Source organism: Schistocerca americana, unplaced genomic scaffold, assembly GCF_021461395.2.
Source record: "Schistocerca americana isolate TAMUIC-IGC-003095 unplaced genomic scaffold, iqSchAmer2.1 HiC_scaffold_1150, whole genome shotgun sequence".
NCBI classification, from domain to species: Eukaryota; Metazoa; Arthropoda; class Insecta; order Orthoptera; family Acrididae; genus Schistocerca; species Schistocerca americana.
In genome coordinates, this window is record NW_025725210.1 from 7,501 (window position 1) to 15,000 (window position 7,500).

The 7,500-nt window shown below is 52.7% G+C and overlaps 3 non-coding genes across 3 annotated transcripts in view; all 3 read left to right on the forward strand.

Annotated features, from left to right (window-relative positions):
* Positions 1–4,609: 4,609 nt before the first annotated feature.
* Positions 4,610–6,519, forward strand: LOC124561098. The gene has a single exon (XR_006969550.1). It is a non-coding gene; the product is annotated as a small subunit ribosomal RNA (ribosomal RNA).
* Positions 6,520–6,870: 351 nt separating this feature from the next.
* LOC124561096 lies at positions 6,871–7,025 on the forward strand. Its single transcript, XR_006969548.1, has one exon. It is a non-coding gene; the product is annotated as a 5.8S ribosomal RNA (ribosomal RNA).
* Positions 7,026–7,214: 189 nt separating this feature from the next.
* LOC124561093 overlaps positions 7,215–7,500 on the forward strand; it is a 4,209-nt gene continuing 3,923 nt past the window's right edge. Inside the window, exon 1 of the ribosomal RNA XR_006969546.1 lies at positions 7,215–7,500. This exon is cut by the window's right edge and continues 3,923 nt beyond it. This is a non-coding gene — a ribosomal RNA (large subunit ribosomal RNA).

The following is a 7,500-nucleotide window of genomic DNA, read 5'->3' on the forward strand; positions in this document are numbered from 1 at the left end:
AGACAATCCACACTGTCATAACCAGACTGGGAGGTCCACTCAGAAAACAGAATATCCCACCCACCCGACAACCACCATTGCTCAGCCAAGCCACCAACACCCACACATGTCCTACACAGGGGTGCACCCAACATCACAATACTGCCTCCTCTCACAGCACACAAACAATGGCAGGAATGAAAGACACAGGTCTGCCACAAGCATGGAATGAGAGCGCCGCCTGTCATGAGCCAAAGGTGCATCCTGACGTGGCAAATCAGATGATGCCGCAGGCATCCACTTACTATAATCACAATCAACAAACCGGCCGCCCCGCCCCGCCCCCCATTAAACCTTTCCTTACAACAATGTGTACCTTAACCTAACCTATATCGTACCGTAACCTAACCTATATCGTACCGTAACCTAACCTATGTCGTACCGTAACCTAACCTATGTCGTACCGTAACCTAACCTATGTCGTACCGTAACCTAACCTATGTCGTACCGTAACCTAACCTATGTCGTACCGTAACCTAACCTATGTCGTACCGTAACCTAACCTATGTCGTACCGTAACCTAACCTATGTCGTACCGTAACCTAACCTATGTCGTACCGTAACCTAACCTATGTCGTACCGTAACCTAACCTATGTCGTACCGTAACCTAACCTATGTCGTACCGTAACCTAACCTATGTCGTACCGTAACCTAACCTATGTCGTACCGTAACCTAACCTATGTCGTACCGTAACCTAACCTATGTCGTACCTTAACCTAACCTATGTCGTACCTTAACCTACCCTATGTCGTACCTTAACCTAACCTATGTCGTACCTTAACCTAACCTATGTCGTACCTTAACCTAACCTATGTCGTACCTTAACCTAACCTATGTCGTACCTTAACCTAACCTATGTCGTACCTTAACCTAACCTATGTCGTACCTTAACCTAACCTATGTCGTACCTTAACCTAACCTATGTCGTACCTTAACCTAACCTATGTCGTACCTTAACCTAACCTATGTCGTACCTTAACCTAACCTATGTCGTACCTTAACCTAACCTATGTCGTACCTTAACCTAACCTATGTCGTACCTTAACCTAACCTATGTCGTACCTTAACCTAACCTATGTCGTACCTTAACCTAACCTATGTCGTACCTTAACCTAACCTATGTCGTACCTTAACCTAACCTATGTCGTACCTTAACCTAACCTATGTCGTACCTTAACCTAACCTATGTCGTACCTTAACCTAACCTATGTCGTACCTTAACCTAACCTATGTCGTACCTTAACCTAACCTATGTCGTACCTTAACCTAACCTATGTCGTACCTTAACCTAACCTATGTCGTACCTTAACCTAACCTATGTCGTACCTTAACCTAACCTATGTCGTACCTTAACCTAACCTATGTCGTACCTTAACCTAACCTATGTCGTACCTTAACCTAACCTATGTCGTACCTTAACCTAACCTATGTCGTACCTTAACCTAACCTATGTCGTACCTTAACCTAACCTATGTCGTACCTTAACCTAACCTATGTCGTACCTTAACCTAACCTATGTCGTACCTTAACCTAACCTATGTCGTACCTTAACCTAACCTATGTCGTACCTTAACCTAACCTATGTCGTACCTTAACCTAACCTGTATTGCGCCTTAACCTAACCTGTATTGCGCCTTAACCTAACCTGTATTGCGCCTTAACGTAACCTGTATTGCGCCTTAACGTAAACCTGTATTGCGCCTTAACGTAACCTGTATTGCGCCTTAACGTAACCTGTATTGCGCCTTAACGTAACCTGTATTGCGCCTTAACGTAACCTGTATTGCGCCTTAACGTAACCTGTATTGCGCCTTAACGTAACCTGTATTGCGCCTTAACGTAACCTGTATTGCGCCTTAACGTAACCTGTATTGCGCCTTAACGTAACCTGTATTGCGCCTTAACGTAACCTGTATTGCGCCTTAACGTAACCTGTATTGCGCCTTAACGTAACCTGTATTGCGCCTTAACGTAACCTGTATTGCGCCTTAACGTAACCTGTATTGCGCCTTAACGTAACCTGTATTGCGCCTTAACGTAACCTGTATTGCGCCTTAACGTAACCTGTATTGCGCCTTAACGTAACCTGTATTGCGCCTTAACGTAACCTGTATTGCGCCTTAACGTAACCTGTATTGCGCCTTAACGTAACCTGTATTGCGCCTTAACGTAACCTGTATTGCGCCTTAACGTAACCTGTATTGCGCCTTAACGTAACCTGCATTGCGCCTTAACGTAACCTGCATTGCGCCTTAACGTAACCTGTATTGCGCCTTAACGTAACCTGCATTGCGCCTTAACGTAACCTGCATTGCGCCTTAACGTAACCTGTATTGCGCCTTAACGTAACCTGTATTGCGCCTTAACGTAACCTGTATTGCGCCTTAACGTAACCTGTATTGCGCCTTAACGTAACCTGTATTGCGCCTTAACGTAACCTGTATTGCGCCTTAACGTAACCTGTATTGCGCCTTAACGTAACCTGTATTGCGCCTTAACGTAACCGATATTGCGCCTTAACGTAACCTATATTGCGCCGTAACGTAACCTATATTGCGCCGTAACGTAACCCACATTGCCCCTTAACGTAACCTATATTGCGCCGTAACGTAACCTATATTGCGCCGTAACGTAACCCACATTGCCCCTTAACGTAACCCACATTGCCCCTTAACGTAACCCACATTGCCCCTTAACGTAACCCAACACACGTTGGGCCTTAACCCAACACACGTTGGGCCTTAACCCAACACACGTTGGGCCGTAACCCAACACACGTTGGGCCTTAACCCAACACACGTTGGGCCTTAACCCAACACACGTTGGGCCTTAACCCAACACACGTTGGGCCTTAACCTGCTCTGTAATTGTCATACGACGCGTTAAATTAGTGTAGTGTTGCCTAACTGCAACCCCCGCAATATAGTTTGCTACTCGCACTGCCCGGTCCCCAGTGTATCGCTTCATGTTAAACACCTTGCAGCTATACACTGTAATGTGGATGGCAGCAGGACGTACATGCTCAATGCCCTTTGCAGTTGTTCATTGGCATTTGCAGTTGTTCATTGGCATTCGCATGGCGAAGCACTTAGCCTACGCTGTGGTACGGCCTGTGTCAACTGTCCGCTGATGTTGTACGTCCAAATCACACACTGTACTGCACATTGGTCCTCATGTACTGAATGATACATCGTGGTACATGTGACCGTACAACGACTGCGCCAACAACGGCGAACCATGCGGTCCAAATGTTGTGCACTCAGCTACGTGTCGTCTCCCTATAAGAGCTGGATTGCAGTGTGGTATGCCCTGGATGGCGATCAGCATGAGCCGTCTGTTGATGTAGTGGCGCGTGTTGTCAGACGTAGTCGTCTCTTCTCACACACCGTGATAGCACGGTGCACTGCGTTCCACATCTGCGACATGCGACAGAGGCCGGTTGACAGTCGTTCGCGCAATGGACATCGCATACGTACGGGGGCCACCTTCCACGTGTTCGCTAAGCGTGGACATGTTGTTGCGTGTATGTGGGCAGACAGTGTGTCGTGACACCTGACACAGGCATGCAACAATCGTTGAATTTGCAAATGGCGATGGACGCCTACGTTTGCTGGTGACGTTACGCAAATGAACAACTGGTAAACCGTTGTGGTGCGGTTGTTCTCGCTAGGGGTGAATCAGTGATGGCGACGATCGGTTGAGCTACCAACCGGTTGTTGCAGCGATACCCACCATGCCCACGAACGTGAATGGCATGTGGGTGTGAAGCGATACGCGGCGGTGGCTGGGTGGGACCGTCCCCGGCCGGTGAGGGGGGGCCTCCCGGCGTGTTGGCCGTGCGGTGCGTGGGCGCACGCGCTACAGCCGGCTGGTGGGGGCGGCCAGTGGCAGGCGCGCCGGCCGACGGAGGCGGCAGGCGGCGCAGCTGCGCGCCGGCGCACCCTGCACGCGGCGCCGTGCGGCCAAAGTAGGTCCTCGCGGGCCCGGTGCGAAGCGCGGTGGACATCTGCAGTGTGCTGGTCCGATTGAGGACTGTGTGCGCTGAGGATGCGCCGCCGCCCGGCGCTCGGCGCCGCGACGCCGTCTGCTGCTCGGTCGCCTCTGCGGTTCTCGCAGGTGGTTTGTATCGCAGCTGTGCGGACGTGTTGGCGCGTGCGCTGTGCTGGGAGAGTTCGCTTCGGCACCCAAGTGGGGCTTTTGTCCTTCTGTGGCGCTGGCGTTGGAGCTGCCGGTCACCGTAGGTGGCGCGTGTTGTTCCCCGCCGGCAATGCCACGACAGCACGCTCCCGGGCCTCTGTCGGCAGCGGCAAGCTCAGTTGGGAGCACGGGTGGTCGCACCTAAAGCGTCTACTCGCCAAACTCCGGGCGATTGCGCCTCTCTCGAACCCGACCAAGTACTTAGGACGGCGCTGCGCGCCGCCGGGACCTGAGAGGGTTTCGAGGTGTATGGTGCAGGGGAGCTCAGCCTCCTCCTGTTTGCAGAATAATTGAGCGGACGCTTGCGTGTTCGCGCGGGCCCCCGGGACACACTCCCGGGCGGCCGGCTGCTCAGCTCTAGTTGACGCAGCTCCCTGGTTGATCCTGCCAGTAGTCATATGCTTGTCTCAAAGATTAAGCCATGCATGTCTCAGTACAAGCCGCATTAAGGTGAAACCGCGAATGGCTCATTAAATCAGTTATGGTTCCTTAGATCGTACCCACGTTACTTGGATAACTGTGGTAATTCTAGAGCTAATACATGCAAACAGAGTCCCGACCAGAGATGGAAGGGACGCTTTTATTAGATCAAAACCAATCGGTCGGCTCGTCCGGTCCGTTTGCCTTGGTGACTCTGAATAACTTTGGGCTGATCGCACGGTCCTCGTACCGGCGACGCATCTTTCAAATGTCTGCCTTATCAACTGTCGATGGTAGGTTCTGCGCCTACCATGGTTGTAACGGGTAACGGGGAATCAGGGTTCGATTCCGGAGAGGGAGCCTGAGAAACGGCTACCACATCCAAGGAAGGCAGCAGGCGCGCAAATTACCCACTCCCGGCACGGGGAGGTAGTGACGAAAAATAACGATACGGGACTCATCCGAGGCCCCGTAATCGGAATGAGTACACTTTAAATCCTTTAACGAGTATCTATTGGAGGGCAAGTCTGGTGCCAGCAGCCGCGGTAATTCCAGCTCCAATAGCGTATATTAAAGTTGTTGCGGTTAAAAAGCTCGTAGTTGGATTTGTGTCCCACGCTGTTGGTTCACCGCCCGTCGGTGTTTAACTGGCATGTATCGTGGGACGTCCTGCCGGTGGGGCGAGCTGAAGGCGTGCGACGCGCCTCGTGCGTGCTCGTGCGTCCCGAGGCGGACCCCGTTGCAATCCTACCAGGGTGCTCTTGAGTGAGTGTCTCGGTGGGCCGGCACGTTTACTTTGAACAAATTAGAGTGCTTAAAGCAGGCAAGCCCGCCTGAATACTGTGTGCATGGAATAATGGAATAGGACCTCGGTTCTATTTTGTTGGTTTTCGGAACCCGAGGTAATGATTAATAGGGACAGGCGGGGGCATTCGTATTGCGACGTTAGAGGTGAAATTCTTGGATCGTCGCAAGACGAACAGAAGCGAAAGCATTTGCCAAGTATGTTTTCATTAATCAAGAACGAAAGTTAGAGGTTCGAAGGCGATCAGATACCGCCCTAGTTCTAACCATAAACGATGCCAGCCAGCGATCCGCCGCAGTTCCTCCGATGACTCGGCGGGCAGCCTCCGGGAAACCAAAGCTTTTGGGTTCCGGGGGAAGTATGGTTGCAAAGCTGAAACTTAAAGGAATTGACGGAAGGGCACCACCAGGAGTGGAGCCTGCGGCTTAATTTGACTCAACACGGGAAACCTCACCAGGCCCGGACACCGGAAGGATTGACAGATTGATAGCTCTTTCTTGATTCGGTGGGTGGTGGTGCATGGCCGTTCTTAGTTGGTGGAGCGATTTGTCTGGTTAATTCCGATAACGAACGAGACTCTAGCCTGCTAACTAGTCGCGTGACATCCTTCGTGCTGTCAGCGATTACTTTTCTTCTTAGAGGGGACAGGCGGCTTCTAGCCGCACGAGATTGAGCAATAACAGGTCTGTGATGCCCTTAGATGTTCTGGGCCGCACGCGCGCTACACTGAAGGAATCAGCGTGTCTTCCTAGCCGAAAGGTCGGGGTAACCCGCTGAACCTCCTTCGTGCTAGGGATTGGGGCTTGCAATTGTTCCCCATGAACGAGGAATTCCCAGTAAGCGCGAGTCATAAGCTCGCGTTGATTACGTCCCTGCCCTTTGTACACACCGCCCGTCGCTACTACCGATTGAATGATTTAGTGAGGTCTTCGGACTGGTACGCGGCATTGACTCTGTCGTTGCCGATGCTACCGGAAAGATGACCAAACTTGATCATTTAGAGGAAGTAAAAGTCGTAACAAGGTTTCCGTAGGTGAACCTGCGGAAGGATCATTACCGACTAGACTGCATGTCTTTCGGTGTGCGTGTCGTGTCGCGCAACACGCTACCTGTACGGCTCGCAGTAGCCGTGCGCCGCGTGCGGAACCACGCGTGCTTCTCAAAACTAACGCCAATGTTGTGTGGTACGAGCGCTGAAGCGCTGGAGCGGCTGGCCTGCGGCACCTGGCGCCTGGCGCCGGTTTTTGAATGACTTTCGCCCGACTGCCTGTCCGCTCCGGTGTGGAGCCGTACGACGCCCATCGGCCGTGAGGCCGTTGGACACAGAACGCTTGAACAGGGCCGCCACACGCCTAGTCCCGCCTATGCAACTGTCTTGAAAGAGACAGTGGAAACTAAGAAAAGATCACCCAGGGACGGTGGATCACTCGGCTCGTGGGTCGATGAAGAACGCAGCAAATTGCGCGTCGACATGTGAACTGCAGGACACATGAACATCGACGTTTCGAACGCACATTGCGGTCCATGGATTCCGTTCCCGGGCCACGTCTGGCTGAGGGTCGGCTACGTATACTGAAGCGCGCGGCGTTTGCCCCGCTTCGCAGACCTGGGAGCGTCGCGGCCGCCTGTGGGGCCGGCCGCGCCTCCTGAAATGTGCGATGCGCGCCCCGTCGCCTGGCGGTTCGCATACGGTACTTACTCGGTAGCGTGCCACAGCCGGCTGGCGGTGTGGCGTGCGACACCTCGTACAACGACCTCAGAGCAGGCGAGACTACCCGCTGAATTTAAGCATATTACTAAGCGGAGGAAAAGAAACTAACAAGGATTCCCCCAGTAGCGGCGAGCGAACAGGGAAGAGTCCAGCACCGAACCCCGCAGGCTGCCGCCTGTCGTGGCATGTGGTGTTTGGGAGGGTCCACTACCCCCGACGCCTCGCGCCGAGCCCAAGTCCAACTTGAATGAGGCCACGGCCCGTAGAGGGTGCCAGGCCCGTAGCGGCCGGTGCGAGCGTCGGCGGGACCTCTCCTTCGAGTCGGG